Source organism: Danio rerio, chromosome 9 (assembly GCF_049306965.1).
Source record: "Danio rerio strain Tuebingen ecotype United States chromosome 9, GRCz12tu, whole genome shotgun sequence".
In the NCBI taxonomy this organism is placed as follows: Eukaryota; Metazoa; Chordata; class Actinopteri; order Cypriniformes; family Danionidae; genus Danio; species Danio rerio.
Window position 1 is genome coordinate 12205091 of NC_133184.1, and position 24910 is coordinate 12230000.

At 35.7% G+C, this 24910-nt stretch overlaps 1 protein-coding gene and 1 long non-coding RNA gene across 18 annotated transcripts in view; both read right to left on the reverse strand.

Moving 5' to 3' along the window:
• znf804a (zinc finger protein 804A) overlaps nucleotides 1-24910 on the reverse strand; it is a 265574-nt gene that overhangs the window by 164796 nt on the left and 75868 nt on the right. For 12 of the 17 annotated variants that reach the window (XM_073912065.1, XM_073912072.1, XM_073912069.1 and 9 more), the window contains one exon: nucleotides 5530-5611. The exons of the other annotated variants lie outside the window; for them this stretch is intronic. The gene's annotated coding sequence lies outside the window, so the exon portion shown is untranslated. The remainder of the gene's footprint in view (nucleotides 1-5529; nucleotides 5612-24910) is intronic. 17 annotated transcript variants of the gene reach the window in all.
• LOC141376026 (uncharacterized) lies at nucleotides 16993-20142 on the reverse strand. The gene is made up of 5 exons (XR_012385039.1): nucleotides 20062-20142; nucleotides 18915-19020; nucleotides 18720-18790; nucleotides 17278-17462; nucleotides 16993-17109 (listed from the first exon to the last, which is right to left on the reverse strand). It is a non-coding gene; the product is annotated as an uncharacterized lncRNA (long non-coding RNA).

Sequence of the window (24910 nt, forward strand, 5' to 3'; positions counted from 1 at the left end):
TCCAGGTAATGTTTTTCCATTTTTTTCCCCACCGCATGTGGAGTCACGTGACAGTGCTCTGTTTACACTCTGTGTCAAGCACAGAATATGGTCTGGTGCAGCCTTCACACTGTACACCTTACCATAACGCAGACACAGACCTCTCAAAAAATGTAACTAAACTTTGCGATGACGCATATCACAAGCTCTATGATTGGTCAGCTTGGTAAAGTTGTTGTGTGTGGGCGGCGCGGAGAGGGTAAAAAAAATCATAAATAAATTAGGATAAAAATCGAGGTAAAATCTTCAGTTATTCGAGATTTTGATTTTAGGCAAAATAGCCCAGCCCTAAGACCTTATGTTATGATTTCAAGGAATATTTAGCATATAGGAATTCAGGTTAAAAATGGGGGGGACTGAGTAAACTGTATAAACTGTGATTATTATAATCATTATTATTATTATTATTATTATTATTATTATTATTATTATTATTATTATTATTATTAAAAATAAAAGCAATTACTGTAAACTGTGATTATTATTATCATTTTTATTTTTTTATTATTCTTATTTTTATTTTTAATAAACATAATAAAAAAGAAAAAAATACTGTAAACTCTGATTATTATTATTATTAATATTATTATTATTTTATTAAACATAATAGAAAAAAATTACTATAAACTGTCACTTTATTATTATTATTATTATTAGTAGTAGTAGTAGTAGTAGTAGTAGTAGTAGCAGTAGTAGTTTTACAGCAACAACAGCATCTATAATAATATTATTAATAATAATAATAATAATTATTATTATTATTATTATTATTATTATTATTATTATTATCATCATCATTATTAATTAATTTATTTAATTATTATTTTTTATATGAAAAAAACAAAAACAAACAGTAATTGTGGAGGCTTGTGTCAGTACAAAAACTGCAGAATCCACTAAGCTCAGAGCAAATCGGGCCTTTATGAAAGCCCTGTGAGCTGTGCCACCGATTACCAGTCAGCTAAGTAAAGCTCCAATTACCTGACAATCCCAAGAGATCTGGAAAAAGAAGCCACTTGCGAACGTGGCACAACAAATCCATTTCATAATTGTCATTGTATCTGTTCATGTGACAATTACCGTCGTGTTAATGAAATCATCATCACTAAATGATCTCAATGGGCACAACTGCCACACTGATGGGGGACTGTACTGGCATATGCTTGATGGCCATAAATTCTCCAGCAAAGGCCTGCTTGGGGAAAAGAAAGAAATATATATACTTTTTTCAGCTTATGTAACAATATGTGTCTACTGATGTACAGCCGGTGCACAATGTGGGACGCTATACTCCCAGGAACAGAGTACTAGCAATTCAGGGCTATTCGGTTGAGTAATTATTCTTAGATACCGCCAGCTCTCATAAACTGTGGGTACTCTTTCCTGTCTCGCTTGACAAGACAGTCTACCCTCTTGCTCCCACTAGACAAAGACTGTTAAGTCACACAATCCAGAGATTTTACTTGCAGTGCTGAATGCGGTGGATGTTTCTTGCTTAATCTGACCAAGAACTATCTGGTCACATATTGTGGAAATAGTGGGCCTAAATACAGTGGCATGGACTTTTGGCACTGATAGCTTACATTTTATAGAGCAGGATGGCTGATGCACAATACATTTAAAATAAACATGACACATATCTCAAAATGTACATTTGCTACATATAATTATTGTTAGAATTATTAATCAAAACATTATGAAATGTGAATTATACAGTAGCATGAGCTTGCATTTTAGACCGAATAATTACACACTCGAGTGGCCATGCTGTTGAAATGACACAGTGCATATACCTCAGCATAATAAATATTTGCATAGTGAAAATATCATAATCAGCCATCAACAAATGTGGACTCAACAGGCTTTTAAGTCTTGAGAAATGCTATTTGCAGTTTAATTTCTCAATCTTTTTTCTGACAGCCAAGATGCTTTGTCGGTAGAAAGCATTAGCTCTTCTATTTTAAACATTTGGTTTGAAATAACCCATTTTTTTATTCATTTTTTGTAAGGTGTAAAGACAAACATAAAAGTGATGATAGCTAAAATATTAAATGTTACTGAAAATGTTTGTAGAGTTTTTATGTGAGAATTGGAGCCAAATAGAGCAGAACAACTTAAGGAAGATGGCAGCATCATTATTATATGTTTTTACATAAAGATTGAAAGCTCTATAAGTAAAATCTGTTGACTATAGACAATTGAATGTAAACAATGGCAATGGTCCTAACATATTTCCAGTTGTACAATTTTAATTTCCATAGCATTCAAAATGCTTTACATATTGATAAATAAAGTTATGATAGCTGTTTTAACGTAAAGTTCTGATTATATTGCCTTTTTTTTTTTTAAGAGTTTGACAATAAACAGGAAATGTTTATGGGCCAATGGCATCACCACATTGAAATGGTCTATACAAATCTTTGTTGCATTACAAGTATGTCTTTTTTTTTTTTTTTTACTCGAGAAGGTATTACATATAAAAGGTAAATTCATTACTATAACTTTTCTATAGAGGGAAACAAGATACATTTGTTTAAATGGGACCTATTTTACCCCTTTAACAAGATGTAAGATAAGGCTTTGGTGTCTCCAGAATGTCTCTGTAAAGTTTCAGTTCAAAATACTGGTCATATTTTTTATTGTGGCCTCCAAAATCTGACCATTTTGGTGTCTAAATACATTGTAGCTGTTTATGTAACCTGTGGCTTTAAGTGTGAATGAGCTGCTTCTCCCCGCCCACCATTTCCACGTGTGTTTGCTTCTCATCATGCATTACGTCAGATAAAACAGCACAGTGGCAGAGACAGGCTCGGATGAAGTGGAAATACAGCTTATTAGTCAAAAATACCAAGTAAGTTTGTGGTAGAGTTTATTCAAGCCTTTCTGAAATGATGAGTCACACACAAATTATGCTTCCAGTACACACACACACACACTATGCCCCTATTCAAATGGGGCGTCAGCCCAATGCTTCCCATTCACTTTGAATGGATGATGTCAAGCAACTAAACTGTCGATCCGGCAGCACCGCTTCAGCAGGGTTGCTTTTGCTATGGAAGTGTCAGCCAATCTGATTGTTATATGCAAATACCCAAGTTTAGATGGTAGCCGATTGTGGATTAATTTCATTGGCTGATGCTGCTATAACTATCGCGTCAGCCCCAACTTCAGACACGCCCTCTGTCAAGCCCCTAAGCCCAGTGTGAATCAGGCGTTTACTAACACAATGCAATTGTGGTAATTATAGCAACTAAGAATTACATAGCAATTTTATTATCTTTATTACAAACATTCTCTGTTTTAAAACCATTTTACACTTAGAAAACTTTTGTAAAAGAATCTTTTTGAAAAGAGTTGTAACAATTATTTTATTAATAATTTATTTGCAAAAAATTTGTAGACGTGTATACCTGTCATTATAGAAACTTTGTGCCCGTTTATCAATTCGGGGAAAGCCTCACTTCAACGTCACGATGTGGTGGGCCTCAAAATCACTGGGATTTTCATACTATTTTAATGTTAGGAAATTTAATAAGACACTTGTCTTTTTTATCACTCCAGTATGACTGTGGACAAACTATACCTACACACAGTTCTGTCCAAACAGCTTATAAGCTTACAGCTGGCCATAAAAGATAATTTTTTCATCAAAAAATCTTTAAACATAAAAAACAAAAATACAAAAATTACAATTTGAACAAGGGGTTAACAAGAGTGGTGAAAATGAAAAGATTTTAAAAATAAAATTAAATAATCAAGTAAATTGATTAAAAATGAGAATCTAGGATGAAAAGGATACGTACAGTATGTGTATTCAATACTGTAAAAGTTTTAGCCATGAAAAGTAATATTTTAGTCGAGCTGCATGCTATGAAATTGATTTGACAGCTGGATAACAAAATGCATTTGAATTTTCAACATTATTTCTGTTCATTTTGAGAATTAAATTATGGTTTGTTTCCATAATGCCATCGTTGATTTTCTGTATAAATGAAACATCTATTATTTTTCATATTCCAAATGCCAAGCAGGATATTGGGATTATTAAAATCAAGGATAAAACAGATAACAGAAATAAAAACATTCATGTTGATGCATCATACATCAGCTATATGCAATTGTTTTATGACCACTACAAACGTAACAGGTTTTAACAATTTGTACATGAGAAATAACAAGATATAAAAGGAAATAAAACAGTTAAGGTTTTACAATCTTAGTGTTTCAGTTATATTAATTAGAGCATGTCTTGTTTTGTTTTTTTTTACACTGCCATATTTGCAGTTTGCACATAACATTTGTAAACCTGCGAGGTTTGCACTTTAAAATCATTTTATCTGCACAATGACAATACAGATTTTATTCTATTCTATTCTATTAAGAAACACATATGATCTTAAATGATTATTGACATCTGCAAAGACTATGTGACTTACAGAAAGCATATATGTGTGTACTGAACAGCAATGACTCAATGATTAATCCTTCAATGAGTCTTCTTTACTTTTTTTAATTCAAATGTTCACATAAACATCGTTTTGCCTACATCTCTGTGTACAGCTACGTGCTAAGCCAGATTCATTGTACAAATATCCTTTGAGTGGTTCCTGTTTTGCGACTAGAATATGATTTTGTGGAATATCCACTTCAAATGTCATTTCATTAAGCACGCATTCGGCTCTTGTGGTTTACAATACAGCATTGAGGATTTGAGGCTCAGTGGATTATTACAAAAAAAAAAGCCAGTGACATAAGCAGAGGTCACAGGAGACGGATGGAGCAGTAATAGGGGGAGAAAGAGAGAGAAAGATGGAAGGAATCAGATGGCGGTGTGTTCAGCGCCTTCCTTAGTACAGTATTGACAGCCGATCAATGGCTTTGGTCGTGCGTGGAGGGTATGTGCGGATATAAACAATGCAGCCAAATGCTGTGGTGAAGGTGATTGTTTGAAGATGACCCCGTTCCTGCTGGAAAATGTGCCCTTTGTTCATGAGATATCGCATTCAAACACAGAGAGGAGGCGTCAGTCCTCAATCCGGCGACAAAATCAAGAGGAGGAGAGAAAAAGAAATCAATGCAAAGCAACCTGGAAGAAAACAGGAAGCTACACACTATCTCTCTCTCCAATGCAACCAATACCTAAAGTGATAGGCAGTGCTTGGGCTGCAGTCCCAGGCTCAGACAGACTGATCGATGCCTGGTGTCCCGCATTAACTCCAGGACCCACGTTTTCTTCTGCCAGACCGAACATGATACTTTGTGGTCAAAGTGTTTCATCTTACAATTCATCTCGCAACATTGAAAATGTTTCATCCTGCAGTCTAGACACATGCTCCCTTAGAAACTCTTTCACCAGAGAGGTTTCTTGATGGTTCTTTTCTGGCTGTTTATGGCAAGACTAATGGTGTACTATGATTTATTAGCCACAGTAATGAGTCGGTTTGATAAATGTTGTTGTTATTAAAAGTGCACAGATTCATACATTTGTACCTCTGTTTTAGGAAGCTTGCGATCCAAACAGAAATTGTCCACACACCCTCTTGAATGTTGTGCTGATGTCAGTTTGCCAAGGCTGTGGATAAAAAAAAAAAAGTTACAAATGTTATTGAGCAATTTCTTGCCCAGACTGATCATTTTACTTAATAAAACCTCAATGTATTGTCAGAAGTCACAAGTATTTCTTTTGTGCTGCCTGTATATTGCTTTTTATTATTATTCTACCAGTGCTGGTAGCCATTGACATGAATTTTTTGATTCAGCAAGGACAGGCTAAAGTTTTAGGCCCAATCCCAATTCTACCCCTTAGCCCTTCCCCTTACCCACACCTCTCGTTTTGCGTGTGCCGTGAAGGGGTAGTGGTGTCCCAATTCTCTTTAGCTTGAAGGCGTAGGGCTAAGGGCAAGGGGTATACACCCCTTCAAATGAAGACTTTTCAGGACCACTGTCAGGGTTCTGCCACTCTGGTCTTGTAAATTCTTGTTTTGGTGGCAGAGCTCGGACACTACCCATGTCTGGTCCTGTTTCTGTCTCTGTGTGCGCGCTCCTGCTCCTGTCTCTCAGACGCGTGCGCTCTTGTACTCGTGTTTGTGTTTTCGTCTGTCAGCAGCGTGGTGTTTCATTCCCAGCGTCTCAGTCTTGTTGGTTTCGGTTTTGGTCGGCGCTGGGATGAGGCATGCACGCTGCGTGTGTGAGCGCACGGTGAGTGTTTTCATTCATCGTGTGCTCGTGTCTTGCGTCTCTTGTCAAAGCACGTGGCTTGGTGTTTACATTGTGGTCACGTGCTTTTGTCATGTGCTTCAGTGTTGTGCTTGTCTTGTCATGAACATGCGGTTAATGAGTTCTCTCATTGGCCGCATGTTCTTGTCCTGTGTTATGTGAGCGCATGGCTTGTGTTGTCTCTCTGTGTCATGCGCTCTCCCGTCTATTGTCTAGTCCCACCCTCCTTGTTAACTCATTAGTTTGTCATGTTCACCTGTTTGTGTCAATTTACTTTTGCTTTATAATCCCCCTCATGTCTTCAGTCTTTTGCCAGTTCGTTGTCTACACTCCCCGTGTTCCTGCTCCAGTCTTGCCTTGTCTTGTCAGCCCAGCCAAGTTTGTGTGTTTTGTTAATGTTTTTCCCCTCGGGGTAGTTTTGTTTTGCCTTTTATTTTTATTTTATTATTAATAAATACCCATTATTTCTTTGCACTTGAGTCCTCGCTCCTTTTCCCCACCTCGAACGTGACAACCACACTTGAAACCATAGGTAAGAAAAAAATCCCAGAATACCCCAGCAACAGCTGCACCCTGAAGTAAGGAGATCCACAAATTAGTTTTTTTTTTTTTTCATTATTACGAATTTTTACAACAAACAAACACGTTTTAATGTATTTATAACTGCATTCATGTTTTACTGTCATGCTTTAAAAGAAAAATCGCTAAAATAAAAAACACTAAATTTTGCGATCTATTCGCGATCTAAAATCCCTTATCATAACCCCTGTACAGCAGTCCCACAACTTTGACACTTGACGACACTGGAATACCTTGTCAGAAAAGTCTAGTGGCTATCAATGAGCATTTTTCAGTGTTTGCTATAATGTATAATGCTGTTTTTGTTTGTTTACATTAATGAGTATGACCACAGTGTTAAATGCACAGTATTACAATCTTATTGCTGCATTAGATCATTATGATAACATAATATAAGCCTTCAGTGATTTCCTGAAGATAAATACCAAAAAATAACACAACTGAAATCAATCCGGCAGTCGCGATCGTCTGATCTTATATGAAGCAAGAAATTGCAAGGACATAAGATGACATGTGCAGGTGCTGTAGTGCGGTACAAAATAGAAGTGTGATTGGGCCGTAGTTTCAGTTAAACAATTAAGCTAATTAAGGTGTATATTTAAACGGTCTAAAAAGTTAAATTACTTCATTAATTAATTCAATTCATCTTTATTTCTATAGCGCTTTTACAATGTAGATTGTGTCAAAGCAGCGTCACATAGAAGATTATAGTCAATTGAAACAGTGTCAGTTCAGTTTTCAGTGTGGAAGTTCAGTTTAGTTCAATGTGGTTTAATATTCAATGCTTAAAGTCCAAACACTGAAAAGCAAATCCAACAATGCGCAGCTCTACAGGTCCTGAACCATGCAAGCTAATGGCAACAGCGGCAAGGAAAAAACCAATTGGCGAATAGTGAAGAATTAAAAAAACTCAAGAAAAAACAAGCTCAGGTGGGCACGAACATTTCTCCTATGGCCAAACGTCTTGTGCAGAATACGGTCTAGGCTGGAGAGCGCCGAACTTAAATTGTGGCATAAAAAAAGATGTAATTCATTAATAACCCTGTGGCGAGCGAGGCGGGGCTGAGAGCCATAGGTGCGTGTGAAGCAGGTGGCGTGAGGGAGATAATCAGGGATAGCTGGATGCGTCACCTGTCCTGAGTCTCATGAAGGAGCCCTGGAAGCTAAACGGAGGAGAGACACAGCAGTGCTGGATAAGAGAGGACTGGGCCCGGACATATTGTTTTACTTTTGCCATCCGTCCGTTTGTTTAATTTACTAATTAATAACTTATTAAAAGTTTATTAGTTCTCCGCCTCCTTCTTACTGGCAGCCAGGTTGCAGTACACTTCATTACAGTGGTGCCGAGATCTGGGAGAATGAGGGAAACATTTTCCAGTTGCCACAATGGTGAATGTTGGGGAGTTAACCTGAGTGGGGGAGAAACCCATTTATCTGCACAGAGTGCCATGGCAGCCCGAGGCTAGCAGGGAATGAATCTGCCTGCTGCCATCCCCCAGCATGGGGAGAAACAGGGGACGCAGGGCTCACCACCGGAAGGGAAAGAGCTGAAGGAGTCAACGCTGTCCGCTATGATGCCGAAGCCTGCGTCCTCCACTGAAGCGGGAGCGGAGCAGGAGACCAGACATTCTGCCAATCAGGAGAACTGCTGCCGGACACCAGAAGACGGACGGGTGGATAGATTCATCCACAGGGTTCCCAGCACATCGTCAAATCAAAGTGTGCTTGTATTGGGTGCACATAATGGTGTCTTTAATGCTTGAAAATTGTGGAAAGGTGTCAAAACAGTGACAAGAATTCTCTGTCACATACAAATGAAAATCTGCCACAACAAGATGGGTTTCTAATGCTTTTACTGAACTGTAATGACCACCATCCTGACTATAAGGAGAGAAAAAAAACAACAACATGTATTCTTGAACAGTCTGTTCCTTTTGTGGTCAAATCTTGTAACATCATGTCATTTTTTGACACATTTTAGATGTTTTTTGGCGTTTGGTGTGAATATATTTCAGTAAAATCACACCAGAGTTTGTCTGGAGGTGCACAATTTAACCACACTGCTACAACTCACAAAATGTCAAACTTGTGTAACATTTAGGAAGCAACACCCCATTCTTTGACGTTTCTCCATAACTAATAAATTCTCCTTGCATTAGCGATGTATTCAACAACAAAATGCTGTCAAGAACTCCAGAAATATTCCGAAAAGGAAACATTGGGTTCAAACTGAACATCTAATTCCGTGAAGTCAAAGGCACACCCAGGCCACACAATCATCCGCATGCAAAGTGGCTGCAGAGTTGTGAGGTGGCAGCGACCCATGCTTTGCTAATGGAGGAAGAAACAGCCAGCCAGTGCGCACTAGACAGATGGTTCCCCTCCCAGAATACATCTCATTTAATGATCTCATTCTAGTGGGTGTCATGCTCTCCAGCTTTGCTGTTGCTGGCAATTCTCAGCCTGAGTGGAATCATCTATGTATCATATAATTATAACGACCTGCGTCCGGCCCCGCGATGTCACGCTGGATCTCATGAAAGTAAATGGAGCTTTATGGCGATAATGCTAGAGTGAACATATTCCTCGTCTCCCTCGCCGCCGAGCACTAAAACGTGCTGCCCATGGCTAACCATCATAAAAAAACAGAGGAATGAAAGAAGAGATGAGGAAAAATAATAGCATGTAGCTCGCATTTTAAACCAAGTAATTACACACTCCAGTCGCCATGCTGTTGAAACGACACAGAGTATATACCTCAGCATAATAAATATTTGCATAGTGAAAATATCATAATCAGCCATTAACAAAGGTGGACTCAACATGCTTTTAAGTCTTGAGAAATGCTATTCGCAGTTTAATTTCTCAATCTTTTTCCTGACCGCCAAGATGCCTCTCCCATAGAAAGCATCAGCCGTCCTATTTGTCTCTGTAATAGGTCTAGGTAAAGCTTTTACTCTCCGCACAAACTACCACTATAATATGCTCTGTTAATCCATCTAGTCGGGCCTCAAATTTAAAAAGGGACATTTCGCTGAATGGGGGGATTTTCAATTGAAGGCAGATATTAGATTATTCTCGTCTTGATGGCCTGATGTGCTCTTTTTTTCCATTTGGATTTTTGGCTGGGTAATGGGCTTGTGTGGATATTTCATTCACCACACTCCATGCCGCTGACTGCTGAATAGGCAGGAAATGGATGTGATTTTATGGCAATTGACTCAATCAATAATCTCCATTTGTGGCTGCGCATTGTTGTGGTACGTCTTACTGCAAATGAAACCTTTATGAGAAGACAACTGAATAATAGCTGCTTTCTCAAAAGCAGTTCAGTAAAACCTCTTTTTAACCTCTCTTTTTCCTGCTCGCTGTAAGTTTCACCAGCACATTTTACATCACGCAAATGGGCATAACAAGAGGTTTCTCTGAAACGGCGTTCATTTGCATTTGTATTCCTGCTGGAGAGGGAAATGGGCACATTTGCATTGCGTATACTATTCCGTTTCATCCCTAATTCCTCAAATCCCTTCATAAACAGGGTACTTGTAACTCCTAATCCACAACGTACAGGAATCCCAGCAAAGAGCACTAATCTTAAAAACAACAATGGCCAACTACAAAGCTCTTTCATGCTGCAAGCATCTGTATTTCTCTTCCAATACATGAGGTGGATAAAAAAATCTTTTTTTTAATAGGAATTCCTGTTCAAAAAGCTCAGGGTCAGCAGGATTCTTAATAATGCTTTGTTTTAAAAGTCTCCAGCTTTGTTCACACTAGCCCAAATCAGATTTTTTGCTTATATAATCTTATTCTTTTCCTCTCTATGACAGTGTGAACAGCTCAAACCACATGCAATCTGATCTTTTCAATTCTTTACATCCACATGTGGTCTGAATACTGATATGGGGTTTGCAATGAGACTGTACTTTGAACAGTTGTGTTGGATTCTATGCATCTATCAGTTCACTAGATCAACTTAAGTCGTGATCAGTTCATTCTGGAATCTGATATTGGCCATGTTTAGAAAAATAATAAGACATTGTTGCCTTATCCTCACCTAGGCTACATTTGAAGAGTTAAGAAGCAAAAACCTTTACTGTAAGTCCCAATTGACATTTTCTTCTCAAATTTGAAAAAAAAAAAAAAAAAAAATGTATATATATATATATATATATATATATATATATATATATATATATATATATATATATATATATATATATATATATATATATATATTCCGAGACTCCTGTTTATGTGCCTTTATTCACTTTAAAGGTCCCCTATTTTGCATTATAAATGGTCATGTTTTGGTTTTGGGGTTCTCCAACAACAGGCTGATATGCATGCAAGGTCAAAACACTTTCATTGTTTTATAATATGCATGGATTTTACCTAATTATCCCAACGGCTCCCATATGATTCGTTCTTAGCGTAAAGCTAATCTGTGCTGATTGGTCCGATGACCCAGTCTGATCGTCATCTTCGCATTATGATCAGTCCCATGATCCTCAGCGCTCCGCTAGAGTCTGAAGTTAAACGTGCGTTCACATTTTACAGAATCTGGAACTACATATTTGGTGATGTACCGTATCGACATCGACGCACTGAAACAAAAAATTGAACCCAACTTGAATCATTAATTCGACTATTTTGTTAAAGAATCAATGGTTTTACACATGATGCACTTTCAGATTTAAACCCCAGCTGGATGTTTTCATTCACTTGCAAATATCCATGATAGGGGTTCTTAAAAGGCAAAGAAAAAAAAACAGCAACTACTCATTGCCACATGAACATGAAAATACTCATCCTACATACAGGAGCCTGAAAAATATTCTCATTTTAAAAGAAAAGTTAACATGAACATCTGGATATTGTATCTGAATTCTTTTTTCCATATTGTTATTTTTCATTATTTAAATGACTATGCTTTAAATTATGCTAAAACACTGACAGTTGTCCAAGTAGATTGGTGCCAAACAATAGGCATTTTTACACTATAGTTTTGCTTTGAATACATTTATTTGGCACTGTTGTGCTGTTTAAAGTTTAAATACTAATTTATAAGATTTGTTGCGACTTGAATCCATTCATATTGCTTATTATCGTTTTGTTTTGTTTTGCTTTGCTTTGCTTTGCTTTGCTTTACTTTACTTTACTTTACTTTGCTTTACTTTGCTTTACTTTACTTTGCTTTGCTTAACCCAAGACTATTGAATACACAAGATTTGTCACTCATATAGTTTTGAATGGGAAAAGGTATAATAGTCAATATTGTGAATGAAGCCCCACCCTCTAGTACAGGAGCCAATCATTGTAACGTCTTTTTAGATGTTAATATTAAACTAGGAGTAGATTACATAACATATAATAGTTTAATGTGTGTGACAAGCGGATGGAGAAAGAAATGAACTGAAAACCAAATATCACTGCAATTGTTAATTTCCCATACCTCCAATGAAACCAGTGAAAATATATTGTACAGTGAAAGAAAAATATTTAAAATGAATAAATTAGTCAGTAACTGTTTTCACCAAACTAAACTAAATATGAAAAGAAAAACATGAAAAGAAACATCTTCAACGTACCAAACATCTTAACTAAACTGCTCTAACTAAAAACAAAAACATACAGAAAACAGCACATTCTCCTGAACCTAGTGGACCAATACAAATTGTGCATCTCAGTGTTGTATATCGCGCGACTTACTCACTCCTACACCTCTCCGAGGTATCACTCAAACATGTCAGTTAACTGGACAAGTTCACAAGCAAACACATTGCATTATCAAATCTCAAATTTTAGACAAGAGCATTAACCAAGCAAATAAGCGATATAAACTGATCATTGTCCTGGGGAGCAGCTCGGACCAGACGTGAGTTTCTGCAGATTTTGTGAGATTCCAGTCTGATCTCATGAGGAAACGTAACTATTTGACATTTTGTCAGTTTAGTGGCTAATTTGTACAAATGCATACACGCTCAGTCATATGGAAATGTACGATTTTAAAAAGAAGGTGTGGCAGCAAACCCCGCTCCTAAACCAAATCGTCATTGGGGGATGAGCGAATCATACTAAATTGTACAAATGAGATCAAACGAATTAGACACTAAATCCAAATATTACGAATTGTCGTGAAATGGTGTTGGTGATTCAAGCATTTAGAAATGAAACTAAAGAGACAGTTGTTGTTTAATTTTGTTGGTGATTCCTAATATGAATTTTAATCTTAACTTGCAAGCAATTTTGGTGAATTTGATGTTTCCCCATTCAGACAGAATGCCTGAGAACACTGCCCGAGACTTTGATTTAACCTAGCTTAATTTCTAAATGAACTAACAAAAACTGAATAATCTGAATAAGATGTGAAATAATAAATATATTCTCTCTCACCATCTCTCTCTCTCTCTCTCGTCTAGATAATGCAATTTAGATACAGTGCAACATGCATACGTAGGTATGACCTTTTTTTCCGAAAAACATGGTACAAGTTCTAATAACTTTGCTATTTTAATATTTTGTAATAAGTTATTTCTGTGATAGCAAAGCTGAATTTTCAGCATGATTACTCAAGCCTTTATTGTCCTATAGTCTTTGAGACATCATTCTAATAAGAGCATTTGGCATTTAAGAAACATTTCTTCATGTAATCAGTTGATTTATTTTTATTTTTGGGGGGGATTCTTAAAAGTTCAAAAGAACAGCTTTTATTTAAAACAGAAATCTTCTGTAACATAAATGTCTTTATTGTCACTCTTAATTAGGTTAATGCATCCCTGCTGAATAAAAGCATTATTTTTTACCAAACAAATTCCTCCGACAATGTTTTGAGTGGTACTGTGCATACCCCAAGTTTTTACTGGTAAAATAATGAACTCGGTGTATCGTTATTACAAATTTATCAGAAACACAATACCAGCCAGAGCAAAACAAAGAGTGCCAAGAGCACTATTAAGCTCTAACAGCACCAACTTCAAAGTAATATCATTGTGTTTGTGTGTCATTTGAAGGACCAGAAGCCCCGGGAGAAATTCCATTGACATTTAAAAGGGAAACTTTTAAAAAATCTATAAACTCACGTTGGTTACACACTGCGTCTAACCCATATACTGCAAAGTCAGATGCTGCTCCGGCATGGTGTGTAATGTATGCAGAGGTTACACAGAAGCAGCTATGGAGCTAAATAGGAAATGATGGTGGTACTGTGCAACATCAATCAGCGTTCCTCCACCAAGAGTGCAGATGCTGCATCTTCGGTGTGTGGCCCGACTACAGTGATGAGAACAACTTTTTGTGCTGCGAGCTGACAGGTAAGACTGAGCGCGTGCAAAAGTGTCAGGAGAGAGAGGGAGAGAAAACGAGTGACAGAAACAAAGACTGAGGGGCCGTGAAAGACTGTCTCTGTACATCATCAGCGCGCTTCATTTCCAACGCTTTGCTGGCAAGACGCGTGGAGCTGTCAGGAATCTTTACAAATAAGAGTGCGTTTGAATCCAGATTGGACCGCTCGGGCCCTTGGGCCCTCTGGAATGAAGGAGGGGGGGAAAAGAAAGATAGTCAGAGCAAAGAACAAGCGAGAACAGACAGGCTACACCGCAGCTGGGTGAATTGAAAGCGTGGTAGCTCCTGGACATACTTTCAGGCTTCTAAAAGACGCTTTTTATTCTGTATTGATTTTCAAATGCTTTACTTGCTGCCTTGTTATCCGACTTCTAAACAATAGGCCGCTTTACCCAGAGACCACCAGGGTAAGATCAGGGCTCGCTCTTTATCGTGAAATGCGCTGGTCTTATAGATCTCCCCAATCTATGCTTCACAACACGGGTGATCTTCAACACCAATCAATCCATTCAGTTTTACAGTTTTTGTGAAAAAAAAAAAATAGAATTTTTCCAGCCCCAGCATGAGGGATGACCATACAACACCAGGCAAAAGTTTGGAATCAATAAGATTTGTTTTAATGTTTTAAAAGAAGTCAAGTAAATATATTTTAATTAGGGATGTCCAGATATCATCACATGGTTTCAGACTCGATCGGAATCGGATGTTACCTCACAATCAGGACTCATATATATATATATATATATATATATATATATATATATATATATATATATATATATATATATATATATATATATATATATATGTGTGTGTGTGTGTGTGTGTGTGTGTGTATATACACACAATTGAAGTCAGAATTATTAACACCCCTGAATTATCAGCCCCCTGTTTATTTTTACTCCCAATTTCAGTTAATTTTTTTCAACACATTTCTAAACATTATAGTTTTAATAACCAATTTCTAATAACTGATTTATTTTATCTTTGCCATAATGACATTAATTACATAATATTTTACTAGGTATTTTTTAGGTTAACTAGGCAGGTTAGGGTAATTATTGTATAACAAAGGTTTGTTCTGTAGACCACAGGTGTCAATTTCAGTTCCTGGAGGGCCACAGCTCAGCACAGTTTATAGTCAACTTTGCTCCAACACACTTACCTGTAGGTTTCAAACAAGCCTGAAGGTCTCAATTAGTATAATCAGGTGTGTTTAATTAGAGTTTAAACTAAACCGTACAGAGCTGCGGTCCTGCAGGAACTGGAATGGACACCTGTGCTGTAGACCAGGGGTTCCCAAACTTTTCAGCCTGCGACCCCCAAAATAACAATGCCAGTGACTTGTGACCCCCAATATCTTCTGAGGTGGTTATAAATACAGAAACCTTGCATGCAATGGCACACACACCAATGAACCCAAGTCTATTCTTCATTTAACTTTTTAAATGTATGTCAGTGCTGTAAATGTGCCAGAAAGTTTATCCTGGTGTTATAAAATTAATTTGCTGCATCTGACACTATTGCTGTGTCTTTAATATAATGTAATTACCCCAAGGGTTGCAATTCAATAGAAATAGTAACTATAATATACTACCCAGATAGCAAAATACACTCGGGCCAGTTCCGGCTAGATTGTCGCCTGCCGGAGACTAACCCCTCGGCCCAACTTCGGCTGCCGGACTCGGGCCGGATGCCTGTGGACTCACTGCCCGATTCCGGCCCGAATCAAGCGGGCCAGATGCGGCGGCCGTAAGCGAGCCGACGCTGCGCATCCGCGCCGGAATCGGCGCGAGGGTAATGTGCGCTGCGGCCCGGAGCTGGCGCGACTCCGTATTTATACACCTTATAAAACCTTTTGATATTACATTGGTACTTGATATATGGTATTACAACCATTTGAATTTATATAACAGCAAACACAGGCTATAATGTAAACACAAAGTGTAAGCACTGCGTTAAACCTTTAAATAAAGTGCAAACTGCATACATATTCTGTAACGAAAATAATCAGACAAATGACAAAATAAATGTTAAACGTTTATTGATTGCATGAAAAAAATAGTACTAAAATTTTATAAATAATTTTGTAGTGCACAAGAATATCAATATAAAAACAACAATAAAACAACACAATAAAGACACACAGAAAGATTTTAAAAAATCTAAAAATTACACACAAACACAGATGTTTTTTAAAACAACCCTGTTTTCCCAATAGACTTGAATTAAAAATTTGTAAAAAACAGCTAAATTTTATATAAACCTAAATATAGAAACCAATTTAAGATATAGCAAGAAACATCTTAAAAATACCAATGACAATCCGTAAAATATCCAAGTCAAACTTGTAAAAAGTACTGCAGAATTCCGAAGAAACATCTTGAAACATTTTTTAATAAAACATTAAAATAATAATAAACAAACAAATATATATATATATATATATATATATATATATATATATATATATATATATATATATATATATATATATATATATATATATAATTGCAGAAGTATAAAGTCAAACTTTTTTTTTAAATAAACTTGAACAAAATCAATTGCACAAACAGCAAGACATGAGTGACATGATTATACATTTCATATATATACACGTCTTGTGCAATTTTATATTTATAATTTTATTTGTATTACGTTTATTAAAAATGTATCAAGATGTTTCTTCAGAATTTGGCGCACACATACATACATACATACATACCATACATATATATACAAATACATATATGTTAATACACTTAAAATGTTGTTTAAAAAATAAAACAAAATAGTGATGTAGACATTTGACACATTAGCTTTCTCTTTTTTCTTCCTCCATCCCTGTCAGGGGCAAGTTGTAGCTACCTTGTAATGCATTTTTCCACTTCTTTGTCAGTGGCGTGGTATGGACATTTGTCCTCACTCCATCTGTGATTAAAAGATAAACAGATAATTAGTAGTGAACAAGTACTAATGTAAAAAAAAAAAAAAAAAATTAGGAAAAAAGTAGGCTACCTACGAAGCAAAAAAAAAAAAACAATAAAAAAAAACAAATAAACTTAAAACACTTTGAAATTAGCAAGAGCTTGAACTTACCAGTTTCTTCATTTGTTCAGGCTGCTCCTTTAGTTGATTTTCAAGCTTTTCCAAATCAAATTGGCCAAAGGAAGGTCAAATGTGTTCACATCTGGAATTTCATCACGTCTGTTTTGGTTTTGTGAGAATCAGGCCCAGCTGCTGCTTTATGACGTTGCATGATTTTAAAACTTCAGTCAGTCGTGCTAAAAAAGAAAAATAACAGATTAGTATAAATCAAGCTGTAGCTTATTCTCATACAACTTCTGTAAATACAACAGTGGGTTAGACACTGCTGATATTCTCTAGTTGATCTTTACTTTCTAGCTGCATTAAACCTTAACAAATTTAGTGATGTCTTTAGTGTACTGCAGGAGTGTCCAAACTTTTTGGGCCGAGGGCCAGATGCAAAAAAACAAACGTTGTCGCGGGCCAAATTTTACATACATCACACAGACACGTGTATATGTGTATATGTATATATGTGTGTGTATATATATATATATATATATATATATATATATATATATATATATATATATATATATATATATATATATATATATATATAGTTGAAGTCAGAATTGTTAGCCCCCCTAAATTATTAGCCACCGTTTATTTTTTCCCCAATTTCTGTTTAACGGAGAGTTAAACATTTTTTTTCCACACATTTCTAAACATATTAGTTTTAGTAACTCATTTCTAATAACTGATTTATTTTATCTTTGCCATGATGACAGTAAATAATATTTGACTAGATATTTTTAAGACACTTCTATACAGCTTAAAGTGACATTTAAAGGCTTCACTAGGTTAATCAAGTTTATGTTATGTAAGTTTATGTAATCAAGTTTTGTTATTTTATAACAATGGTTTGTTCTGAAGACTTAAGGGGCTAATAATTTTGACCTTAAAATGGTTCATAAAAAAAATTAAACCGCTTTTTATTCTAGCCGAAATAAAACATAAGTCTTTCTCCAAAAGAAAAAATATTATCAGACATACTGTAAAAATGTTCTTGCTCTGTTAAACATCATTTGGGAAATATTTAAAAAAGAAGAAATAAATCAATGAGGGGCTAATAATTCAGACTTCAACTGTGTATAGACAGACAGACAGACAGACAGACAGACAGATAGATAGATAGATAGATAGATAGATAGATAGATAGATAGATAGATAGATAGATAGATAGATAGATCATAACAAGAACTGCTGCTTAATTGAATGCATGTAATAGCGACACCCGGTGGTTATTTATTGAATTACGTTCATTTTTGTATAGCGGGCCAGATTCTATTGATATTTATAAAAAGCCTCGCGGGCCATCCGTAGTTTGGACACGCCTGGTGTACTGGAATGTACAGTATCTGTGCATCTTGATGGTGGTCTTAAGATTTCTGCCATAGTCATTGATGGTGATGGTACTTGTGGTGCTGCATTGATTTCTGAAATCTTCATACCTGCCTTTTATCCAGCCTCTTTGTTCCAAGTAATTTTTCTTCATCACGGTATAGATGTGTCTATACTGTCCCTTAATCAGATACATTTACAAAACAAAACATCACTTTAGTATAGTGCCAGGGCAAAACTCACAGGTTGTAATAGATCAATGACATAACGTTGATAGTATGTGTTTAAAATAATTGCAAACAAACCTGTTCTGTCTTTAGATGTATGACAGGCGATCATCATCCTCATCTGTCTACCAGTCAGAAATCACAGTAGCGTGTGGATGTTTGAGTCGAGCTTCCTCATATGCATCTATAATAAAACATCACATTGTTGTTAACCTCCCGTAAAGAAAAGTTCAAATCCTGAAATACTATCAAAGTTAATTAATGCATATAATACCTATAGTGTAAATAATCAGTACACAGAAGGTTGCACAAGATTTATTTGGAGATTCATGCAGAGTGACAGCCTTATGAATCTGAGACATAGATTTGTAAGATGGTCAAGCACATGCATTATTCTGTACCCATGAAGATTAACCTACCATTGTGAAAAATGTTTGATGATGATAGCCAATAACAATAAACCATTTCAGCTGTTTGTGAAGCAATTAGTAATGTAATGTCTGAAAAGCTCAATCTATGTTGAAAATCTATCAGCAGTTTACAGCTTATAATGGACTTTTAGCACACAACTATAACATGCCTATTCACGTTCAAAAGAGTGTGCCATTGACTTCTTTGGTCGTGATGTGCTGCAAAATGATCTCACTAACCTTTGTTAAACAAGAACAATAAGACTTAATGAACAAATATTGTTACCCATTCATTTAAATCAGAATTTATCACTGTCAATAACATAAAAAAACATCAAAATCTGCTTTAAGACGTTCAGTTTTACATTAACTGACCATTACAGCTTGAACAAAAGATATAATTGATTCACATAGGCTAACACATATGAATTAAAGTGCATAGTAATATATATAATGTTAAATCAGGAATAAAACACGTTTTGCCAAGTTAGTTAATGGATTCGTCTACAGAAACTTTCTTTAACGCAAAGTTAGCATACACACAAATTCGTTTCATGTTTCTTTAACATAATTAAAATAGTTTTTAGTTACTACACACGTTACAATCTAACATTGTGTAAAAGGAACAGGAACTTTCAGACGTGTTTTAACTGTTAGCGTTAGCATACATTAGCTCCAGTCGTGTTTCTTAAAGCAAGTTACATTTCGTATCAAACTGTTTTAAATTACTAAACGCTGTTACAACCAAACACCGTGGAAATGCTTTAAGCTCTAAATTCGCTAATTATACAGAACACAAGCAGTAAAAAGCTTACCTTTCTGACCGGAATCCACGTGATCTCTTTGAAAAACCAAACTTTTTCTTCTTGTGATCTTCGTGCCATGGTGGGTGACAACCAGCTTTTTGGAGCATTACCGCCACCGTCTGGATTGGAGTTTGGATCATGAGTTTAGTAACGCATGTGTTTATTATGAAACCAACTTCTGCTTTAAAAAAAAAGTCAGCACAGGAGCGTGCTATCTCAAAAATAAGCGAATTTTACATAGTTTTTCTCTAGATGACATGTATAATCTATTTATAAATAATATTGTTTTGTTTGCGTCTAAACATTGCGACCATCCACACTAAATATTCTTTTTTTTTTTTTTTTTTGCTATCGTACCATGAATATTTTCTCAAGTTATCATTATACGTGGAGCTAACAGACTACGAGATAAAATAAGAACTTAATCGGTTGCCATCAGCCGAGTCCTTGCCAGAAGCGGCCAGGATATGGTTGACCGGAATCGGGCCAGTGCTTTACAGCCGCATCACAACCGCATGTGCGCGAGCGAGCTGCGGGCCGCACTCGGCCCGGATAACACTCGCCGATGCCGAGTCAGAGCCGGAGGCGCCGGGGGGCAGCCGAGCTCGGGCCGATTACTGCCTGCTATCTGGGTAGAGTAACTATATACAGTAGTATATAGTAACTATATATATATTTTTTTTTCAGTAGGTTATGGATAAAATATGGTAATTCTTATGGTTTAATAAAAAATATTTTTTTGGAAATTACCAGGCGACCCCCCTTCATTGTTCTATGACCCCTCTGGGGGGCCCAACCCACACTTTGAGAACCACTGCTGTAGACTATTCAAAAAAATATATAGTTTAATGGGGCTGATAATTTTGACCTTAAAATGAATTTAAAAAAAATAAAAGCTGCTTTTATTCCAGCCAAAATAAAACAAATAAGACTTTCTCCAGAGGAAAAATATTATCAGACATACTGTGAAAATTTCCTTGCTGTGTTCATCATCATTTATGTGATTATTGAAAATGAGATGATTTTTTTTACACATCTATAGTTATGTGGTGGCACAGAGTTATCGCTAATTCTTGACTTTACACAGAAACAGCAACGCATACGGCATGACATCACTTTGTTATCATTTGTATAATAGACACTATTGGTTAAATGCTAGCAACGAAGAACACGGAAGCAGCTTAAAGCAGAAAGCGTGAGTATGTCTGTGGTCTGGAGGTATTATGAAGTTGATAACGACAACATTGCCATAGCAAACTGTGAGATATTTAAACTTGGGATTGCCTGTGAAGGATTTTAGGTTGAGGAACTATTTGTTTTTATATTAGATTTACTGTTGCAAAAGTAAAGAATTGATGTTATTAATTACTTGATCCTTCAAGCAACCTTACAGAAGTGCTCTGTTTGTTAACAGAATGTTAAAATAAGGTGAATTAAATAAAAAATAAGGAACATCCTGGATCTGTTTCTTAACTCTTCTTTATTCTTTTTTTTCTTCATGTTTCGGTATCAGTAGACAATCAAAATCAAATGACTCGCACTCGTGGGTAAAAAAAAAACCTGATCAGGACATGTATCAGTTTCCCAAACTGACAACAGCAACATAAAGGTTTCTTCTCGGGCACATCAAGATCTTGATGATTATGTGACACTGAATACTGGAGAATGATCATAAAATTCTGCTTTGAATCAGAGTAATACATTAAATTTTAAACTACAGTATAGGGCTGCATGATTTTGGAAAAATTGTTGTATTTTGCAATATATATTGTAATATTAATACAATTTAACCAGATGACTTAATATCTCAATTTGGAAAGGATTTAAAATGTTAGATCAAACTGGAATGATTCTGCAGAGGGAGTGCATGTGTTGTGAGCATTTTCATGCATAACAATCATAGTAAAAGATATTGATGTAGGATCTGCGACTTCACTCATAGAGCCAAATGCTGTCGCCAACTGTTGCCATTTTGTTTGCACATTATTACACCGACCGGGGGATACCAAAAAAAGGGCAAAGAGGTGGAGCTTGAGTGGACCTACAGATGCCTGCTAACATATTGCTTTGACGGGCTTTTCTTTGGGCTTTTCTTTACCTATGACTTGTTTGTGTTCTGACCACATGGGCTTGGTTGTTTACTAAATCAATAAAGTGTTTAGGCTATTAAAAACACTGTTGTAATACATTGAGCCATAAAGCATTGTTCTTATGACTTTTTCAACAGGAGGAAAACACTAATTAATACTTCAAGTATAGAGTGAATTACAGTTCTAAAAAAAAAAAAAAAAAAAAAAATACATATATATATATATATATATATATATATATATATATATATATATATATATATATATATATATATATATATATATATATATAAATAACAAGTTATAAATTAAAACAAATACATTTATAGATATGGTATGTATATAACTTCCTTCACCTGGTAAATGGAGGCCACTTCAATGGTTTATGAGCACAATTGCACAGAATGCCATGTCATCTGATAATTGTAACAAATAATTGCAAAAGGCAATTGAATGTATAAAGCCACATAAAACAAAACAAAAATATGATATATATTCTGAGTTCAGCGGTTAATCAGCCGAAATGACATAACGGCGATCAGCGAGACCTAGCGGTCACTCAAGTAGCCGCGCCTTTAATTATGCAAGCCTAATATACTTAATAAAAACTAAACGGATGAGTTATAAAAATACAAAAAATTCACCCCCTCACAGTTAATATATAATAATAAGGTAATATCAGATATATTTACTAAAAACCATCTTTTGTACCAGGCGGTAAACAGGTTTTTATCAACTGTAAAACTGGCTAATTTAGCATTGCAGTCAGTGAACATCTAGAGTTCCTGGAGCCAGCCCCCAAAGGTGAGTCGATGAATTGCAGTTTCAGTTACTTTTGTATTCTTTATAAATAAAATCTGTAACAGGGATGTCAAACTCAATTCCTGGAGGGCCACAGCCCTGCACAGTTTAGTTCCAACCCTGCTCCAACACACTTACCTGTAGGTTTTAAGCAAGCCTGAAAAACTCAATTAGTTTGATCAGGTGTGTTTTATTAGGGTTGGAACTAAACTGTGCAGGGCTGCGGCCCTCCAGGAATTGAGTTTGACATCCCTGATCTATAAATACAATCAAGAATAAGACACAACAAAAATAAAGTGTTTCATAATTTCCCAAGTTTCACAGTGATAAAAATAAAAATAAATTAATCAAATGAATTGTTGTTAAAGTCACAAATGGTACAAATTTCTTTTTTCTGGATGCTTTAGAAAATTATTGTAAAATTCCAGTCATCAAAAACACAAGCAAATAAAAAAATACAATACAAACTTAACCTTACATATCCTGTGATGTGAATTATCACATACCGATATCCATGACGAAACGATATATTGTACAGCCCTACTACAGTACATTCAATTTAAAATAGTAATAATATTTCACAATTTAATCAATTTTGCTGTATTTTTGATTAAATGAATGCAGCCTTGGAGAGCAGAACACAAAAAAAAAATGGCACTGATTCCAAACTTTTAACTGCTAATGTAGATAGATTGGCATCTAGCCTTTCCTTAAGTACAATCAAGTCGTAATCTGAAAAGTGCATGAATTATTTTGCTCCATTAACCTCCTATCTTGACTCGAATGGAGTTATGTTCGGCGGATCACCATTTTCACTAGACAACAGAGAACATGCTCTTCTACCGGCTTGCTCCCAGGGGGTAAAAGAGCCAGATACCCCACTGTTTGATCATAGTTAAGATGTCATGCAGACTGTAAAGCAGTCTGATCCATTGCACTTCCTTCAGATATAAAACAGCCTGATGAAAAACTTAATGTCTGTGCCTTGCATTGTCTCCATCTTCTTTTTCATTAAAATGATCTATTTTTACCTTCTTTGCCATTCAATAACCTGGTATCAATGTACTGTCTCCCCAATGACATTTCCTTCAGTAAAATCTGAAAAACTGTTGAGAAAGCCAGTGTACTATGAATGCTCATTGCTCTTTTATTGATCCCATCTTGCCCTGGCTCATGCAGATTCGAGGCTGTCTTTTCTCCCTGCAGCAACCGAAGGCATCATACTTTTTTTTTTTTTGCCCCTGCCGATTTTGTCCCCACCGCTTCATGAAATAGCTTGCAGCAGGGTTGCGTCTATTATAGAGAAAACAACTTCAATTGTTGAGTAGGTTGTTTCATTTAGTTTGTGTACGCTATAATAGTGGTGCAATCCTTTCTAATGAAAGTACAAAACAAATGACAAATTAAATTTACCTCCATCCACTAGCAGTTAGTTTTAAAACGAATAACATTCATTTTGGGTTGAATGAAACTCTTTATTCTGCAAAAACACTACACTAAAGTCATATTTAGTATTGTTTTTGATTTATCTATTTATATACTTTGCTACAAAATCATATAGGGGTAGTCCAGAGTGTATTTTTAAGGCTTATTTTATTATGTTTGTTTGTTTTATTGTTATGTTTATTATGAGATGCAAAGCTAATGCTTCACTTGCAACTTCACGTTGTTACTTTTTTTTCATATATCTTCCTTGTATATATATATATATATATATATATATATATATATATATATATATATATATATATATATATATATATATATATATTAACTTTGTATACTTTTTTCATATATTTTACCTAGTTTCTCCGAAAGAACCGCTCTCAAGAGGCTCTGATTGGTCAGCTAACATAAAGTGCTGTGATTCGCAAGTCGGCTCCACATCACCAGGAAAAGCGTCACTAGCTGAAATAAAACAAATAAGACTTTCTCCAGAAGAAAAAAAATATTATTAGACATACTGT